Raw genomic sequence first — 19,431 nt, forward strand, 5'->3', positions numbered from 1 at the left:
CACATTTTTTTTTTTTTTTGCTCTTCTGCTTCTTAGTTTTTCATGCCTTTAAGTCTTCTTTAAGAGACTAGATAATTATAATAATAATAAGCCCTTAGGTAGACTCCAATTTCCAAATGTAATGGGAGCACACAGGGCTGAACAGAGGGGCTCCAAGAGGCTCCAAGGCCCCAAGGCTTGCCTTGGAAAGCACCGGGCCCAGACTCTTCTCTCTGCCTTGGTCTCCTTGCTCCAGTCATCCTTAAACACAGGCTGGATGGTTTCTGTGCTCTCAAAAACTCTAAAGAGTCCCCACTTCCCTGTAAAGTAGGATCCAAATGCCCCACACTGGCCTCCAAAATCCTCTGTGGTTTCCCACTCTTCCAAGACAAAATGAGCCCCTTCCTTGCTTCCTTCCTTCCTTCCTTCCTTCTTTTCTTTTCTTTTCTTTTTTCTTTTCTTTTCTTTTCTTTCTCTCTTTATTTTTTAAAAAGATTTTATTTATGTATTTGAGAGAGGGAGCATGAGTGGGGCAGGGGGGGGGCACGAGGGGGGAGCAGAAGCAGGGGGAGAAGCAGACTCCCTGCTGAGCAGGGAGCCCGATGCAGGACTCGATCCCAGGACCCCGGGATCATGACCTGAGCCGAAGGCAGATGCTTAACCAACTGAGCCACCCAAGCGCCCCCCAAATATTGAGCTCCCAGGGGGATGTGATGTTCTCATCCTCAAACCCTTTGTGGGCTGGATGGAGGGCCTTGGGTGCCATGCCCCTTCTTGGAGGGCCCAGCCCTGGCAGCAGCCAGCCTCACTCTCCTGCCAGGGGCCTCAGCGTCACAGAACATCAGAGCTTGGTCTAACCTGGTCACTTTATAAAGGAGATAGGCCCAGGGAGGGCGCGGGGCATCCATATCACCCAGTCAGTTACTGGCCGTGCCTCCCACTGCCATGCTGGGAGCATGGTGGTTACTCTCCTTGGTTGAATATTCTCCCCCTGGCTTCTTTCCACGGTCTCTGGCATTTGCTTGTCAGGGAAAATGAATTCACCATGAACAAATCTTACTGGAAGAGAGACCCATGTGGAATGGGAGGCCTTTTTTTTCTTTCTTCCCATTTCCCTGGTGGCCTTTGTCCTGTCCGTTCTCACTGACTCCAGAGGCAGTCCCATCATCACGGTTGTCCCAAGGTCCAGCTGGGGCTGGGTGGGCTGGCCTCCTGGGATGGCCCAGACTGCTGCTCCTGGTGATCCGAGGTGATTACCCCCCCATAAACGTGATGGATGGTCTCTTACCAGGCTGTAAATCCAAAGCTGAGCAGTTTGCACTCATCTGCAAATCAGCTCTTTCTGTCCTGTCTCCCTGATCGTGGGGTTGTGTGATGCAGCCACTGTTCCCAGGATTCATGACTTTAATTACGCTTCTTCCAGGGGCCTCAGTTTATTGCGGAGGCTGCTGGGCCAGTGGATTCCTTCTAGTCTTTCATGTGCTCACCCCACAGGAGTTCCGACAAAGTGCTGATTTTCCAGTCTCATTAAAAGTAGCCCATTAGAGTGAATGGGGCCTGGGGCGAGCATTTGCACACCTGAGTCCATGGAGTGTTTGTGGGAAGCCCCGGGCCAAGTGGGAGTGTCTAGGATGGCGCTCTAGACCCAGGCCCATCACCTGGCCTGCTGTGTGATCTTAGGCAAGTCCTTTGACTTCTGGTCTCAGCTTTTTCCTTTGTAAATAGTCCACAACCCTTGTTGGCTGTTCAGGAATTGACAAAGTAGTAGGGAAGCACTCGGTCCTAACAGCGTGCCTGCTTATTAAGCAAGTGCTCACATGGGCCAGGCTCCTTAATGCTCGCAGAACTCATTATTTCCTACTTAACACACGGCAGAGCCAAAGCTCAGAGGGATTCAGTGATTTCCCCAAGATCACATGGCACGAGAGGGCAGAACCACACAGAACCCAGGTCTGTCAGTGTTCACAAGCAGTGTGCTCTACCATTGGGCTTTGCTGCCTGGTAGAACTTAAAATGTCAGCTCCTCAGTTTCCCAGATCAGTAAAATGGGGCAATAAGTCGGTCTGTACCCTCCCTCACACGGATAGTCTGAGGCCAAGAGGACTTTAAGGCTCTTTGGGGGAAAATTCCAAATATGCTCAATTTTACCAGCCCCTTGCAATGATTAGTCCTCTCCTAGTGGAATGCCTGGCCAGGACGGAGCTCGGCACAGAGCAAAGGCCAGTTGCCTGGGAGGCCTAGGTGCCTGGGTCCCTGGGTCATCCCTGCACGCTCTGTGCTACTGGAGGAATAGCCCTTAAAAATCTCCAGCGTCGGACCCTCATGGATAAAATCAGAAGCTTTCAGAATGTTTATCTGCCCGGACCCTCCCCAGACCAATCCACTCGGCCTGTGAGTGAATCAGATGTGCACACAGCTGAGAACCACCTGCCGCATAGCCTCCAGGGGGCAGCCAGTTCCAGATTGCTGGGTTTTTATAACGTATCGGGTGTCTACTATCATTCCAGAGTCAAATCAACTAACATATGATCTACCCTTGCACTGCGAGTAGATTAACAGGGGTGGAGTCGCTGTACTATGAGGGCTGGGGCTTGGAATCAGGTGTCCCCAGTTTTATTTTTATTAATTATTTATTTTTAAATATTTATTTATTTGAGAGAGAGAGAGAGAGAGCAAGTGAGTGAGCAGAGGGGAGGAGGAGAGGGGGAGAGAGAATCTCAAGCAGGCTCCATGCCCAGTGTGGAGCCTGACATGGGGCTCGATCTCATGACCCCGAGATCATGACCTGAGCCAAAATCAAGACCTGGACGCTTAACAGACCGCGGCCCGCAGGCATCCCCCAGGGTCTCTAGATTTGATCCTGGCCCTGGGCCAGCCCACTTTCTGTGAAAGCGAGGACACCAGTTTCCCTTTCTCACTCCACTTCCTCTTCTGGCCAAAGAGGCTGTTGCCTCCTCGGCCAAATTGTCGTGAATGGAAAACCTGGGTGGAACATCCAGCCGGGCCGCCGGGACTGATTTATGAAGCCAGCTGTCTCGGCACAGAGAAACCTCCTCCGCCCTCCGTTTTGTTAGCACCTCCTGGTACTATTATTTCAGGCTGAAATGAATTTCAGTTCTGCATCCGTTGTTTTTTAAAAATAATTCATGCCGCCCCATGAAGAGACTGAAGCACCCCTGAGATGTCACCGAGCCTGTCCCTTTATTGTCAGCCCGGAAGGCTGAAGGCCGAGCCCTCGGTCACGTGGCCCCCGTGGAGGCACACATGTGGCGAGCTGGCAGAAGCGGGACGGACGGGGGCTTCGGGGTCTGACTCCCAGCCCGCTCTGTCACATGAGCCATGTGAGTCTGAGGGTGTGGCTTAAACTTCGGGCACCTCTGTTTACTCTCCGTCAATCGGGAATCGAACATACGATCTGCAAGGGTTCTGTGTGCAGAGAAAATGATCTAATTCCATAAAATGTGTCCAGGCTTGATGGGCTGGAAGAGGCAGTCCAGGCTCAGCGCCAGCCCCGGGGGTAAGGGGGGGGGGCGCGGATGAGACTGTTCTACCGGTGACCTTCCTGCGCCGAGCTCAAAGACCGCCCCAGCTGTTCCTTCCTCGCTCCCGGGGCTTCCTCAGGAGGAAGACACAGCAGGTGCCCTGTCTCAGGCTCACCTTCCCGTCCCATGTGACGGGCAGCATCTTGTTCTTTAAGGAGAATGGGAGGACCCCTGGATGAAGCCGGATCAGCACGGAAGTCTCCACATTGATTTTTTTTTTTTAAGATTTTATTTATTTATTTGAGAGACAGAGAACGAGAGATAGAAAGCACGAGAGGGAAGAGGGTCAGAGGGAGAAGCAGACTCCCTGCCGAGCAGGAAGCCCGATGTGGGACTCGATCCTGGGACTCCAGGATCATGACCTGAGCCGAAGGCAGTCGCTTAACCAACTGAGCCACCCAGGCGCCCTCCACATTGATTTTTTGGATGTGATTTTCATTCACTCACATTCAACCAATATTTACTGAGAACCTACGTTGTACCAGGCACCCTTCTAAGTCAGGAGATGGCACGCTTTCTCCGTGAGGGGCCATGTGTACTGATGATCTCTGTCACAACGACTATTTAGTCATGTAATTCGAAAGCAGCCTTCGATAACACGAAATCAAATGAGCACGTGCAACAAAACTTTGTTCATAAAAACGGGCCACAGGCCAGGTTTACTCAGGCCAGACTCTGCCCGGCTCCTGCTCTAGGGACTTGGAGTAGCTCAGGGGAGAATAGAAGAGACTAAGGGGAGAAACAGAAGCCCCGCCTCCCCGAAGTTTACATTCTAGGGGTGGGACCGACAAGACGCAGTAATGAGTACATCTCCTCGGTATTCTAGAAGGGGAGACCGTGCTGTCGAGGGGCAGAGCAGGGTGGGGCCGTGTGTGCGGAGCTGCTGTGTGTGTCTTGGCCCAACTCTGGGCCCAGTGAGCTCTCGGGGGCGGCTGGGAACCGGCCACGAGGGGGGTATTTACACCATGGAAATGAGCAGTGGCTGGGAAACCAGTTGTTATGCATTTGGCAGCGCATCATGGGTATAAGGAATGGACGGTGCTGGGATTCAGCAGCTGAAGGACTGGTCACGGTGGGCCCCAGTGAGAAAGCGACATTTGAGCTGAGCCTGGAAGGCTATCTGGGGAGAGAGCTTTCCCACGTTGAGGAAGCAGCCATGGTGGGAACATGTGTGGCGTGCCGGAGGCCCAGCCAGGAGGTCAAGGTGGCTGCAGAGGGTCAGCAAGAGGGAAGATGGCAGGAGAGCTTGTCCAGGGGTGGGGGGTGGTGGCAGTGGGGAAAGGAGGAGATGCAGGCTATGCAGCTCACAGTCAGGAGTGTGGATGCTACCACGGAACTCCAGGTGGAAAAACACGGAGGCCGCCTGAGAAGGAGTAGTACCCCCACCCTATGCTGACAAATCAGATGTTGAATCCCGGGGAAAGAGAGGCGGGCACCAAGGGCTCAGGCTTTAGGGCTCACTCACCGGAAGCGTGGTGTTGTTATTAACGGAGGGAAGATCAGACAGACTTTGAACATAAGCCTGAAAGGTCTGTTTGAAGTCCTAGTGAAGATGTTGACGAGACAGTTGGGTGTTCAAGTCTGTAGTTCAGAGGAGAGATCCAGGCTACAGAAGCAAAGGGGACAGTTGTCCACATATGGGTGGGAGCTAACTCGAGGTCAGCAAAGGAACAAGCGTAGACGAAATACGGGAGGGATTCAGTGACCACACCTTGGATGCTTTTGAGGAGATGTGAAGAAAACAGAAAAATGAGTGAACACCGAAGCAGAAAGAAATTTTTTTCTTTTCCACACAAAAAGCACTGGAAATCATAATTCAAAGTCAGCTCAAATTCTCCCCACTCTGGGCATCTTCTGGAACCACTCCAGCTCAGTGGACTCTCTCCTCCCATGAGCACCTCCAATAGTTCCTGTATAGGCCACTCATTTGGCACCTCTGACATGCTGCCTTGGGTCCGACCCCCTGTCCCAAGACAGGGTCTTGCCACCCACCTGGGCTCTAAGCCCCCTTGAGGGCAACGACTGTGCCCTGGATCTCTGTGTCCCCATACAGTCTGGTAGGCAGCTTTGCACACAGATAAATGCACACCAAGTGATTAGCAGATGGGCTGAAGTTGGAGACAGTGACAGGATTCATGCGTTTATACTGAGCAATGTTTACCGAGCACCTAGCACGTGCAAGGCAAAGGGCTTGAGCTTTTCCTAGGAGAGCCAATTTGCTTTGAAAAATCTATCAGAATATCAGGTCACAGAAGGATTCTAGGAGAAAAAAGATTGAAAAAGAATGGGGCACCTGGGTGGCTCAGTCAGTCACGCATCTAACTCTTGGTTTCAGTCATGATCTCAGGGTCAGGAGATCTGGCCCATGGCCTCTAATCGCTCTCCCTCAAGATGAGCCGTTCCCGGAAGCCGTCTCCAGGCTGCATCACCGTGTGCCCCTTTTGATTCTTCCTTCCGGGAACATGAGACTCATCGTCGACGTGAACCCTAGAAATGCAGACGAGGAGCCTCAGTGCTTAATAGGTGGTCTGACACCGACTTGATTTTTTTCTTAACCACCAGTGCCATTCCCTTTTGTCCTCGAGTGGTCATTCACATGGAAAGGTCTGGCTTCATTTCATTTTTCTTCTGCATGGTCCCCACAGTCAAGAGGCTCCCCCCCAGATGGCCACTGTGTGGTGTTCTTGGTGCATTTTCTTGTCAGTGTCTCTGCCTCTCTCCCTCAAATCTCTGCATCGGTTCTTGAGGGCAGGGTTGGTGTCTTCCATTTCTGTGTAAGTCTGTGCGCTCTGCGTGGCCACCAGGTGACTGATCCCTCTTTAAAGCTCAGAGCACTGTGTGCTTAAAACTTCCTAGAAACCAGGACTCAAAACGCTGCCTGCATAGGGAGGAACACGATGCTTATTTGAATGAAGGGAACCTTTGAAAATGCCCTTTCCTCACCGCGGGCCTTTACAGAGAAACGGACCTTGCTGACCGTGGTCTTTCCTATGGATTTCATCCTCCGAAGCTAGCCGGGGCGGGGGGGGGGGGGGCTGACTCTTGGAGCTGGCTTCTCTGTGGTTTCTGCCTCTCTGTTGTCCGGGTTTATGTAACACTCAGCAGTTCAGGCTGTTGGCTAGCCCCTCATGCCCCACCCCCCCACTCAATCACAGACCCCAGGAAGGTCCATAGCTGAGAGCGCTGGGCAGAGCCTGGCCACTTCCCTGGCTGTGGACCCCATCCTGGGAGGGACTCCACCTTAGCTGCAGCACAGCCCAGCGCGATAAGCAAGGACGCTGGTGGCAGTCCCGGTGTGTGTGTGTATGTGTGGCCCAGGGCAACCCGTGTCTGCCAGCCTCAGTTTCTTATTGAATATGAGAATAAGAACCACAGCCCGGGAAGTTGGTCAGGTAATGAGGTAAACACCCAGCGTGATGTCTGCACACCGTAGCTGTGGTGGGTTGCAGAGCGGGACCCCCAAGTTCATGTCCACCTGGAACCTCAGCACGTGACCTTATTTGGAAACTGGGTCTCTGCAGATGTAATGAAGGTAAGAATCTGAATGAGATCAGTTTGGGTTGGGGTGGGTCCTAAGTCCAATAAGAGTGTCCTACTAAGAGGCAGAAAAGGATACACAGACACAGGAGAAGGCCATGGGAAGACGAAGCCAAGGCATGCCAGGAACCTCCAGATGCTGGAAGGGGCAAGAAAGGACGAGCCTTCAGAGGGAGTGTGGCCCCGCCGACCCCTTGAGTTGTGGCCTCTGGCCTCCAGAACTGGGGGAGAGAAACCTCTTTTGTTTTCGACCACTAAGTCCATAGTGCTCGCTATGGCAGCCCCAGGAAACGAATCCGTGTGTTCCGCACAAGGTACAGTGAGTTATTCCCATCTTCCTTTTAAAGAGAAGGCTGGACTGTGTCCATAGGCTTCTTGGGGAGAGGAGCAGGGGTGTCCCTGGAGGGAGAGCCCCAGAAAGTTGGCGGGTGATCAGTGGAGGCTCCTTTGGGGCAGAGCAGAGCCTGGTGGGGGCTGGGGTCGGGGTGAGGAGTCAATGCTGCAGAAGGGTTAACGTGCCCCTTCCCATCTTTCCCCTGCCTACCCACACTGACTGCAGACACAGCCAACAATCTCCCAGAGACCCCAGGCCCTCCTGAGCCAGGACTGGAGGATCTTCAGAGGTGGCTTCACTGAGCCTGGGCCCACAGGGTCCCCAGGAGCAGGAGAAGCGCCTGCAGACTAGGGGGGGTGGGGCGGCGAAGGCCAAAACACACCCCCAAGACCGGGATCCTTGGCTCCTCGTAACCGGGCCAAGTGCCTCGGGACCTCTGTCAACTTGTCCTCTGTCCTCTGTGGCCCAGGGCAGCTGGGGGACCAGCGTCAGCCAGGGACCCCCTCCCGACCCGCCTCCTACCCACCCCCACTGCTTGACCCTCATTTGCCATGCTCAGCCATGCTTCCGGGGTCCACAGCTTTGGTCCGGGGGGCCCCAGCCCCTGCTCGCCCCTCTGACGGGACCCAGATGCTGCCTGGACCAAGTAGCCCCTCTTCTTGCCCTGCTGTCCGCCTACAGGCTGAGGGCCGAGACACCAGGCACACGGCCGCCTGTCTGTCCCTCCTTTGTGCCCCCTCTTCCCTCCTCATTGTCCTAAGAGCCTCCTCTCCACAAAAGCACCCCTTGACCCAAGGGCCCAAGGAAGAGAGGTGGTGAACGAGCCAGCCCCCGAATCTTGTGGCATTGCCCTGAGCCCCTCCCTGAGAACCTGTGACAAGACGTCCCAGGAAGAAAGCCGTGAAGAGTCCCCTGCCCCTGGAACTTTCATCCTGCTGCGAGGACGCTGAGAAAGGGCGTGCTGGGGGGCGGAGCAGGGAAAGCAAGGGGCCACTCCAGGTGAGGGGAGCTGCAGAAGGCTCTGGGCAGAGGGGGCTGCTCAGACGGAGAACAGGGAGATGGGGGCAGAGGTGAACAGCTGTGCAGGGGCGAGAGCTGCTCAGAAGCAGCTCCTCTCAGGGCAGTGCGGAGTTTCCTGGTGGATGGCCTGCAGAGGTGAGGGGAAGAGGCAGTGGCAGTGGATCTAGGGTCGGGGCTGTCGGGAGACGTGGGGTGATGTGGGTCACACGCTGGGGTGGGTGGGGAGTCACCCAGCATCTGGCCCTCTCTCGCCTGTCCCCTCTGTGGCCTCTAGGACTGGCCCTGGGATGGGGGGAGGCTCATGAAATAGAGCCCGGTTATGGGCTCGGCCAAGCAGCTGACGTACTCGGACAGGTGGGCACAGCGCCGCTCCTGTCGGGCAAGACAAGGCAGCCCCAGCCCGCCTAGTCTGGGCGCCACGGGTCAGCCAGGCCACGGCGTGGGCCACGCCAGGGCCCTGCGTTTTCTCCCGAAGCCAATGCTAAGCCAGTGATTGGCAGGCAGGTAGTAATTGCACCACATTTGCCTTTTTATTTTATTTTATTTATTTTTTTTTAAAGATTTTTTATTTATTTATTTGAGAGAGATAGAATGAGAGTTAGAGAGCACAAGAGGGAAGAGGGTCAGAGGGAGAAGCAGACTCCCTGCCGAGCAGGGAGCCCGATGTGGGACTCGATCCCGGGACTCCAGGTTCATGACCTGAGCCGAAGGCAGTCGCTTAACAGACTGAGCCACCCAGGCGCCCCTACATTTGCCTTTTTAGAAGATTGTCTGGAGGCCATTTGGAGGGCGGATGGATGTGGCCCAGCCCAAGCAGGGCGGAGGTAGGAGTTTGCCGAGACTGAGTGGGACGTAGCCTCCGTGGGGGTGCAGAGAGGTGGGGGGCAGGTGAGAGCTGGCCTCAGAGGTGCACTGGGACCGGAGCCTGTGGTCCCTGAGGATGCTGCCAGGCGTGGGGGTCACACACAGGCCGCGTGCGCTCCGGATATCGGGGCTGGTGCCCCCACACTGTGGGCCCCCAGTAAATACTCGCTCCAGTCCCTCGTGGCTCCCCCCAGCCTCGCCTGCACTCCTGCCCTGCATTTCCTGCCCCCACCCGTCCCGCCTGGGTCTGGGGCCCTCCATCCGCCAGGCTCCCTCTCAGACTTTTTCTCCTTTTGAAAACAGATGTCCCTGATGGGCCACACAAGCACTGTGACTCTCTAACTCTACCGAATGTGTAATTATAGCAACACAAGCATCAAATTACCAAGGACAAGTAGCTGCAAAGTAATTATATGATTCTTTGTTACTTGGAGGGTTGGGGTTCCCCCCCCCCATTTCAAAGCTGATTCCTTTAAAAGCTCCGGTTTGGTGGTGGTGGGGGAGGAGAGCAGGTGGCAGATGGGCAGGACCATCCTCTAGGAGTGGCCAGGGTTGAGGTGAGGGAGATCTGTGCCCCTCTCCCTCCTCCCTCCAGGAGAAGGAGGGGAGAGCCGGCCCGGGGTGGTGCCTGGTGTACAGAAGGGTCAGGGACATGGGGGAGGAGTCGGGGAGGAGGTGGGTGTGGGGGAGGTTATTCCTGGGGTCTCCAGAACCACCATGAAGGGGTGCAGTGTAATGACACTGTATCCTCAAGATGAACCCTCAGCCCCTTGGTCTCACCCCATCACACGCTTCCCAGGGATACTTCAGCCTCTGCCAAAGCCCGAGAGGCAGACGTGAGAAGGGAACCTCAGTCACCCAGCCTCAGCCACAGATGGAAGGATGCACAGTCCCAGGCTGGGCCACGTCCCCCAGTGGACGGAAGGTGGAGGGGCAGGATTCCACTGGAGCCTTCTGCAGTGCCCTTCTGGTGCCAGCTCTCCCCATCCGCAGGTGTTCATTGCCGTTTGTGGCATTGCTGTCCCTCCCACGCTCCCTGACCGGCCGCTGACAGCCTCACTGGGACCCCTGTCTGGCTCAGAGCGGCCCCCGCTCACGCATGCGCAGACGTCAGGCTGCCCTCCGCGTCGGCCCTGCTCAGGGTTGCGCGCACAGTAGGCGGGGAGCGGTTGGAGAGTCAGACGAAGGGTGACCTGGCCGTAAGAGGCGGGAAATCCAGTGGGAGAGGACCACAGGGACCACGACGAACGAGACCTGTGCCTCTCCCACAGGCTCTCATGCCGTCCGTGTTGTGAAATTGTCTGCCCCACAGCTCTCATCCACTTGATCGGCGCTGTTAGAATGTGCACTCCCTTGACATAATGCCCCTGAAGGATTTGGTCAGCTCCCTGCACCAGTGTGCCGGTGGATCCTTCCACCGGGACCCGACCCTGTGGTGCTCTCGCCACCGTGGGTCCCCGTGTGCCCAGCCAGGGACCAGGTCCCAGGGAACCGAGCTTGTAGACGTCCTCAGGCATTCAGGGCGGCCACTGTTGAACACTCTCTCTCCATCACACCCATTACGGTTTAGATTACAGAGCAATTATCCTTCTGAGCAGCTGTGTAACTCACAGGTCACATCCATTCAGCTTGCTAATGGTGTTCAGCAGACCCACACTTGGGAGAGCCAGGGAAGTCGGAAACAGGCCAATGCCCTAGCACCAGGACACTCCTTGGTGCTGTGAAGAAGTGATGAGAATCTCTCCAGCCACGCTCCTAGGTCCGTGGGCAGGAGGAGGGCTGGGGTCCAGAGGGCGTTTCCCTCCAACCTCATGGGTAGCACACAGCCTGGGGCAGAGGAGCATGGAACGTGACCCCACCCAAAGTGGACAAGGCATTTTGGCTGGATTCGGGTGTCATAAAATCAGCTCTTTGACCCAACTGCTTATTTGACGGGGGGGGGGGGGGGGGGTCAGAACTCCATTTCTAGGTCTCTAGAGGGCAGAAACCCAGAGGTCATGCCATCAAAACATGGTAGTCCCAGGGGGCTCCCTGTCCACACAGCCGTCTGTCTCTGTCTCTGTGGTGGGGTATTGATCGGGGTATTTGGAATTCTAGAGTCCTAGACCTCAAGAGGATGGCCTCCCAAAGCACTTAACTGTGTTCAGTTTAGTGAGACTTAGAACTTAATGACGCAGGGGCGCCTGGGTGGCTCAGTCGGTTAAGCATCTGCCTTTGGCTCAGGTCATGATCCCAGGGTCCTGGGGTTGAGCCCCACACTGGGCTCCCTGCTCAGCTGGGAGTCTGCTTCTCCCTCCCTCTCTGCCCTGCCCCCTCTGCTCAGGCTCTGTCTTTTGCTTTCTTTCTCTTCCAAATAAAGAAATAAAATCTTAAAAAAAAAAAAAAAAGAACCTAAGATCTAAGACCTGGAGCCGTGTCGGGCTCTCCACCGTGTCCCTCTGGCTCAGCATACCCAGCTTCACGGGCAATACCACGTGCTCACGTGCTGTATTGCACCCCTGCCTTGGAGCCCGCTCTCCTGGAAGGTTCCGTGCCACTTTTATCCAGACCCCATCCTCCTCTGTGGCTCAGTTACGCTCACATCTTCCCAACGGGGCCCCTGGCCGACTCAGCGGGTGAGAATCTTCTTTTTCCCCAAAGGAGAGTCTGTGTGTTTTTGCTCTCAAACTCCTCCCCTCCCCATCTCTCCCAGGATTCTTCCCAGGGGTCTGTTGACCCGAGGAACTAAGGAGAAAAAAAATCAGCAGAAAGAGCAGGTCATGCCCCTAGGCTCGACACTGAGACAGGGCCTGCCATTTGGAGCCAGGTGGGATCTATTTTCAAAGAAGACCTTGTGGATTTGTGCCCAAATTCTGGAAAGTGAGGGCTGCAAGTGGAAAGCAGGGAAACAGTTTCATTGCATATCTGAGGGGCACCAGGAGCCAAGGTGGCCCCCCCGGGGTGCTCAGTGACCTGTCCCATGTGGATCGCTGCTGGAGGGCCTGCCTGGGAGCTGCAGTGGGGTGCAGACGAAAGAGAGAAGAGCACCTGCCCGGGCCCTTTGGCTCCCACGTCCGCGGAGTGACACGTGGGAGTTTGTGCGCAGCCGACCTGGTGGCCGCTGGAGGCGAGTGGGAGAGGTGGACCATGGCCAGCCCCTGGTGGCCGGAGACGGCGCTCATGAGCACGTGGGAGAGGCTCTCAGGCTGGGGTGGCCAAGGCCCAGGGTGGCAGGTGGGATGCAGCCAGAGATACCCTGTTTTATCACTGGTATGTGGATTCCTGTTTTTGAAAGGGAAGACTGGGATTACATATGCAGACATTGTCTCCGGGTCTAGATGGTGAGTCCCATGAGGTCAGGTGCCGCGGTCCTACCAGCCTCCTCCTCATGGAGTGAGGGGCCTTCATCATTAATTCAGCTACATTTTGCAGCAAGGTAATTTTGGAGAAGAGGCCAGGAAGCAGCATTGCCCAAAGCTAGCCAGTCTATAGGTGCTGGGTTTTGATTCTCTGGAAGCATCTTTTGAAGAGACGTGCCTCCAACTTTTTCCAGGCTAAAATGACTACACTCCTGCTCCCTGGAGTGGAATTTTGGAGAGGTTTTTTTTTTTTTTTTTGCATTATGTCAGATTCCAAATTATTTCCTAGGGAGAGTTGGCCTTTCTTTCCTTTTTTTCTTTCTCTTCCTGTTTGTTTTTCTTCCCTCCTGCCTTTGACCTCTCCATTGCCCTTCCTACAGATATTTCTTGAGCACACAGTCATTGAGAGAGAAGGTGTCAGACTGCAATCAAATCCTGGCTTCACCACTTACTGGGTGGGAATGTTGCATGAATTAGTTGCCCTCTGTGTCCCTCAGTTGTCACAGCTACGAAATGGGGGATAACAGTGGGCTGTTGGCAGGATTACATGGCTTGCTATATAGAAAATGCTTGGCACAGAGCAAGTGGGAAATAACAACGATGTTAGCTAGGATTATTTAGCGCAGCAGGTGTGGTGGTCATGCCAGGTGGACATAATTGGCGTTATCCCTGCCTTCATGGAGCCCACAGTTAGTGCTATAAGATGCGCCCTCCATTCCCTAGCTCAGCGGATTGTGGTAACTCAACATCCTTAACTGCACTGGCTGAGTCAAATGGCTGAATCTTAGGCTGTGCAATTGTAAATTGACCATCACTTAATACCTTTCACATGTGGCTGAGAGACACATTACATTTTTTAAATCAATTTTTATTTTATCTGAGTAAAGCATACACATTATCAAACGAGTTAAATGATAACTAAAAATTTAAATCAGAAAAAAAAAAGGACTCCTCTGACTCCTATTGCCATCTTATCTTCATCCTCCTTCCTCGCCTGGGTGGCTCAGTCGGCTGAGCATCTGCCTTCAGCTCCGGTCATCGTCCTGGGGCCCTGGGATCCAGCCCCGCCTCAGCTTCCCTGCTCGGCGGGGAGTCTGCTTCTCCTTCTGCCTCTCCCCCTGGCTTGTGCTCTCTCTCTTGCTCTGTCTTTCAAATAAAGAAATAAAATCTTAAAAAAACACTTTCCAATGTCTTTATTATTTCTTGTAGTATTTAATGCCACATTCCTAAATAATGTAAGTATTCTGTACCGCGATTCGTCAGTTTCGTGGAAGATGAGGAATTTTACTTCCTTACACCTGTCTCGTTTCCTAGCCTCCCACTCTGGTTAAATCACATTCTTTATTAGCTCTTTCTTCCGTATTTTCTGTGGTGACTATGTTCATTGCTGAGTCAAGTAATGTACCGTGACAATATTTTATTTCTCGTTCAACTTTTATTTTTCTTAGAGTTAATAACTGCATTATTCTGTTGTCTGTTTAGGTTTTCCCTATCCAGTTGCAGATTTTATTTATAGGCAGTTCCCCCCTCCCAAGTTTTATTCTATTCCTTGAAGTTTCTATTTTCCCCAAGTTCTCTTTGTTTTGCTACTTCTCTTTCACGATGAGGACATTCCTCCAATGCCTTGGGACCCTTTGCAGTCCGTTCATATTTAAGAGTGATTGATGTACAAGCAATTGATTGGAGCCTGTGGGCCCCTGTGGGGCTGCCTGCCTCGGGAGCTGTACTGGGGGTGGAGCGGGTGGCCAGTGGGCTTTCTCCTTGGAGCCCCCCATGTGTCATTATCTGTTGGTCTTTCTTTTCTCCAGGGTGTATCAGTTTCTCTAGAGAAGGATCCTCTATTCCCTACCTTGGAACTTCGCCCTATTTCCTGGAGTTCTGGAGCCAGGAAGGAGCAGAGATTGGGTTGTCTCTCCCGTCAGTGTGCAAACCTTCATTCAACCCTCTTACGTGCGGTCCTGGGCCCTCCACCATCCCCTCCTCAACACCTGGCAACCATGAGTCCCCTCTCTGGTTCAAGGTCCTAGTGTTCCTTGGGGGGTGGGGTGCATTGGTTACCAGAATGGGTGGACTCAGGGCCTGGGAGTCTAAGTTCTCCTCCTACAGACTTCCAAACAAACTTCTTGCTTTCACTTGTTCACTTTTCCCTCCCTTTCACTGCACCTGTGCTTCTGGTCCTGGGGGCTTTCTGGGCTGCACACTAAATCTTTCTTCTTAATCCAACTCTTTACTGTGGGCCCTTAGGTATGACCTTCCTGCTCTCAGCTTGGTCATTTCCATCTGCTTTTTTTGCCTTCACTTTGGGTTGTTCTGTTACAAAAATCCTTTCATTTCATTGAAGATGAAGTCTGTATTTCTGTTTTTTTTTTCTTTTTTCTTTTTTTTACTATTGGGGATGGATGTAAAAAGAAAAGTTGTCAGAAATGTCTTTATGTGGTATCTTGAAGCTAGTTGGAAACAATATTCAGTAAAGATCCCTGAAAGATCCATAGTCCTTCCATACATCTAAATGATCTAAAATAGTTTTTGGAATTTAGCCAGAGCCACTAAAAACTGCACACCTGAAGCCTAGTGCGTTGTGGTTCTTGAGCAGCCGAGTTTCATATTGGTGTGAAGCCACCATCCTATAATAAGTCCCAAGGAACTCATTATTGTGTGTCCTAGAAGGAAGCTTTTGAGGACACTGATCAGTACGTTAAACGTTCTTCTCCTGCAAGGATCCTCAGGAGAATTTCTTCGTCTCATCCTTGAATGGTGTCTCATTGTTTTTTTACTGAGTGGCTGGTTTGCTTTTATTTTTTGATCTGGGTAAGCGTCCCTTTTCCCTTGGCTTCTCCATAGCTCAGAGTGTGTAGAATTGAATTTGGGGTTCTCGTCTCATTTCTGCTGATATTTTATCTCTACTCATTTGTCTTTGCCTTTGTTTCTTCTTTCTCATCCACTCCCGGTTCCTGTTCTCTTGTTCTATCATTTATGACGGTCCTTATAAACTAGGATGTTTTGAGGAACAGATCACCCAAGCTTCTGTGACCCTCACCCAGAACCCTGATCTCTGATCTCCTAGTTTTGGGGTCAGCCCCTTTGAGACGTTTCAAAGCTCTGTGGTCTATGGATTCACCATATTCTAAGTATTGGTTTCCCACTTCTGTCCCCCTTCCCCGGACATCGACTGCCTCTAGATCCAATCTGGGCATGAATATGGGATATATACTATGGTGGATCCTGAAGAAATGTGGAGAGACGCGAAGTCAGGGTTCTCTCCCTATAAGACAAGCACACTAGGATCTATCCAACCAGTGGGGCTTCACTGGATGCTACCTGGGCATACAACGCTAAAACACATGGCGATACCAAATGCTGTTTTTGTCATGAAAGACATAGCTTGGAATTCCATTTTCAGGGAATTCTTGGGATGGTCAGATCTCTTTTTCCCAAAGTGAGGCCCTACTCAGGCAGCCCGCAAAGAGGAAGGGCCTCGGGCCTGTCTGTCTTGGGCCAGGGGTGGAGCAGTTCATTCTGTGAGGCCAAAGAAGACAGTAGTTGGCCTAACATTCTGGTGTCCGGTTGCTACTTTTCCCTCTAAGGGAGGTTTCTACTGCTTCCTGTTGTCGGATGTTGATAGTGCGGGGGGATGGGCTTAGTCTCTGATTTGTTATTCAGTTACAATTTTGAGTTATCTTTAATTTCCTTCTTATCCATCTGGCCTCCCGTTCCTCACTGAGGGATTTTGGGACTTGACAGGGACTTCGCCCGATTCCTTCCCAAACCAGTGGTCAGACTACCCATTAGAGATTCCATTAGCTTCCTATTGCTGCTGTAATAAATTACCACAAATTTAGTGGCTAAAACAACATGAATTTATTATCATTAAGTTTTGGGGTAAAAAGTCCAAAATAGGGGTCACTGGGCTAAAATCAAAATGTTGGCAGAGTTATCTTCCTTTGTGAAGGCTCTAGGGGAGGATCTTCTTCTTGCCTTTCCTACTTTCTAGAAGGTGCACATTGCCTGGCTTATGGCCTGCTGCCATCCTCAGAACCAGCAATGGCAGTATTTCTCACATTGCTCCGCTCTGACGCTGACATTTCTGCCTTCCTCTTGTAATTTCACTGGGCCCGCCCAGCTAATCCAAGGTCATCTCCTTATTTAAGATCAGTTGATAATCAACCTCAATTCCATCTGCAACCTTAATTCCCCTTTGCTATGTAATATAACATATTTGCAGCTTCCAGGAATTAGGACGTGGACATCTTTAGGGGGCCATCACCACAGGGATCAAGTTATTTAGTGAACGCTAAGTGTCAGACGTTGAGCTGACAGTGTACAGCCTGGAAGGCAGCTTGATGTCCATGTGTCCTGACTGACCTAATCATCCCCACTCACCACTGTTCCCAAACTTACTCCTCTTCGTGGATTATTTTTCTAAGTCGTACAAAATAATGGTACAAGGTCACGTCCAGAAGACTGACACTGATGAAGCTGAGGTGCAGAACAGTCCCAGCACCACAGCGATTCCTGCATTGTCCTTTTAATTTATTTACTTTAAGAAATTGTGGTAAGATACACACAGTATAGGGACGCCTGGGTGGCTCAGTTGGTTGAGCGACTGCCTTCGGCTCAGGTCATGATCCTGGAGTCCCGGGATCGAGTCCCGCATCGGGCTCCCTGCTCAGCGGGGAGTCCGCTTCTCCCTCGGACCCTCCCCCCTCTCGTGCTCTCTCTCTCTCTCTCTCATTCTCTCTCTCAAATAAATAAATAAAATCTTTAAAAAAATAAATAAATACTTTAAAAAAGATACAGACAGCATAACGTCTATATACTCATAATCCATCTTTTCTCTTGTTGATGGAAAATTAGATGGCTTCTAACTTTTTTCTGCTGTAAACAATATGGGAGTGAACAGTCCCAGACATATTTCCTTGGAGACATGAGCAGCAGTTCTGTACTCAAGAAGGGCATGCCTGGGTCACAGATCATGAGAATGTTCAACTTTGCTAGATCTTGTCAAGTTTCTTTTTTTTTTTTTTTAAGATTTTATTTTATTTATTTGACAGAGAGATAGAGAGAGAGCACAAGTAAGCAGTGAGGCAGGCAGAGAGGGAGAAGCAGGCTCTCCGCTGAGCAGGGAGCCCGACGTGGGGCTCGATCCCAGGACCCCAGGATCATGACCTGAGCTGAAGGCAGCCGCTTAACCGACTGAGCCACCCAGGCGCCCCGATCTTGTCAAGTTTCTATCCAAGGAAGATGCTACCGCTTTATTCTCCCACCGGCGGTCTGAGAGTTCCTTTTTCCTCCACACCGAAGAATCCGATTTTTGTTCTGAAAAGATCACTCTGGTCAGAAAGTACAAAGTGAGTTGGGTGGGGGCTTGCGGGGAGGTGGTGCAACAGATGCCCAGGCACCTGGGGGCCAAGAGCCAGGTCAGCCAAGTTTAAGTTTCCTCAGCTAAAAAACTTGTCATGGACAACTTTCTGCAGAAGAAGTTCCGCTGCCTGTTCTCATTGTCCCTTGTATTGTCGGGCTGGCAAGAATGGGGTGATGCACTGCTCCAGTGTTATCAATCAAATGGCAAATTGTGTGGGCCACCAAACTTCTCTTCTTTGTAGAAAATTATTATTTATTTTTTATTGAACAAAACTCAAGGCCGAGAGGGTGCTCCGTTGTGCCCCTCTGTGGTAGGCGTGTTTTCTCTGTTTTGGCTCGGCCCCGGGCTGTTTGTTATGCGTGCGTTGTATTGCAAATGTGGAGCAAATGAAGCCGAGATATGAAATTAATACTGTGATCTGTTTTTCTGTTTTGTTGTCATAACAATCGGTGGCTCTTGAAGCAAAGAGAAAATTAGAATTGTATGAAAGGTGTTTACACCATGTATACCCCATCCTGCATTATTATTTGTTGCTATAGTAAGTGTATTTAACATTTGCTTAAGGAGGGTTAACTGCTACTGGTTTTTGCCTGATGGTTTTTCTGCTCACCCTTCCAACCTGGTTTTGCTTTTGACCTTGACTTTTCCTATAGTTCTGAGTGGGAAGGAAGAGGGAGTTTGGGTCAGATGCCTAATGACATCATGACTCCTTATGTTTATTCCTTCCCTTTTCTCCCCAGTCCCGAGAGCAATGTTAAGTCAGGAGTCTTGGTTGGAAACGAAGCAGGACCTGGAGTACATTCTCCTCCTTTCTTTGCCCCGTTCCTATCCTCTACACCTGAATAGGAGGCCCATCTCTCCAGGAGCAGAGATGAAGAGAAACTGAGAAACTGAGGAAAGGAGACCTGGAGGAATTTATGCCTCGCAGAAGTGTGGGAATCAATATGACAAATAGAGAATCGGGGTGCTGGTCCCCCAAGGTCATCCTCTATTTTACTCTATTCCCAAGGTTAAATACTCAGCGCTGAGAGCCTTCTCTGGCTGAGGTCCTTACACTCCAACTGTCACAGGCTACAATCGGCTGGGTCACAGGGCGGCCGACATGGTGAAGCTGACATGGTGGGAAACCCTCTCCCCCACAAACTAAATAAACTTACCCACTTGGAGGCCCATTTGGGGACTGTCTGGTGTTGTAAGCTCTTTGAAGGCAGGTGCTGACCTGCTCCTTTTATCAGCCTACAAGTCCTAGAAAAACGTAGGGCACACACGAGAAACTCTGGAACTTCATCTGTTGCTTGTTTGGGTCATTGTAACATATCTTAAGAATATGCTGATAGTGCGGGAAGATCATTTAAAAATGTACAGCTCTTGGTGAGTGGTGCCCATTTGAGAGTGTCTGTGGCTCTAGAGATGATAGAGTGAAAAGGGATATTTCTGACCCTTCTTAGAAGAGTC

General features: G+C 51.8%; 1 long non-coding RNA gene across 1 annotated transcript in view; it reads left to right on the forward strand.

Annotated features, from left to right (window-relative positions):
• LOC114217694 (uncharacterized) overlaps positions 1–14,605 on the forward strand; it is a 62,509-nt gene extending 47,904 nt beyond the window's left edge. Inside the window, exon 4 of the long non-coding RNA XR_003611029.1 lies at positions 14,423–14,605. This is a non-coding gene — a long non-coding RNA (uncharacterized LOC114217694). The remainder of the gene's footprint in view (positions 1–14,422) is intronic.
• Positions 14,606–19,431: the final 4,826 nt, after the last annotated feature.

Source organism: Eumetopias jubatus, unplaced genomic scaffold (genome assembly GCF_037043125.1).
Source record: "Eumetopias jubatus isolate StellerSeaLion01/CBP00866 unplaced genomic scaffold, mEumJub1_p1.0 scaffold_8, whole genome shotgun sequence".
Lineage (NCBI taxonomy): Eukaryota > Metazoa > Chordata > Mammalia > Carnivora > Otariidae > Eumetopias > Eumetopias jubatus.